Below are 594 nucleotides of genomic sequence, written 5' to 3'. Positions count from 1 at the left end.
ATATGGTAAAATTATTTGTGTGGAATTCCCTTCTTTGTCATGTCCCTAACAAGCTGTGCACATTAATACTACTACTACTACTACTAATAATAATAATAATGATGATGATGATGATGATGATGATAATAATAATTCATTTTATTCGAGGGTGCCTTTCTAAAACCCAAGGTCACCTTACAAAGAGAAAACGATAAACATGGATAAAGATCAATAAAACAGTAGATTAAAATAGATTAAAATTTATTAAAATACAAAAACCCCCCACAGATAAAAAAGCAACCAAGATTTGACAACAAGTAAAATCTGACTTAGATAAGGGAAGGGAATCTATTTTTCTTATAACTGGAGGAAGTGAGTTCCAGAGCCAAAGAGCAGAGCGACTGAAAGCTCTGTTCCCTATCGTGATAAGACCAGCAGAAGGAACAACAAGATGAATGGCAGATGAAGATCTGAGAGAGCGGGAAACAGTGGTGATATGAAGCAGATCACAAAGATAAGGAGTGGCAAGTTTATGGATGCACTTAAATGTGAGAACTAAACTTTTAAAGTTTATCCTAGCTTGTATGGGTAACCAGTGAAGCTGCTGAAAAATTG

The sequence above is a fragment of the Pundamilia nyererei genome, unplaced genomic scaffold, assembly GCF_000239375.1.
Source record: "Pundamilia nyererei isolate P.nyererei 1_Seehausen unplaced genomic scaffold, PunNye1.0 scaffold00789, whole genome shotgun sequence".
Lineage (NCBI taxonomy): Eukaryota > Metazoa > Chordata > Actinopteri > Cichliformes > Cichlidae > Pundamilia > Pundamilia nyererei.
The sequence above is the reverse complement of the archived record's forward strand: the minus strand, read 5'-3'. Positions refer to the sequence as shown.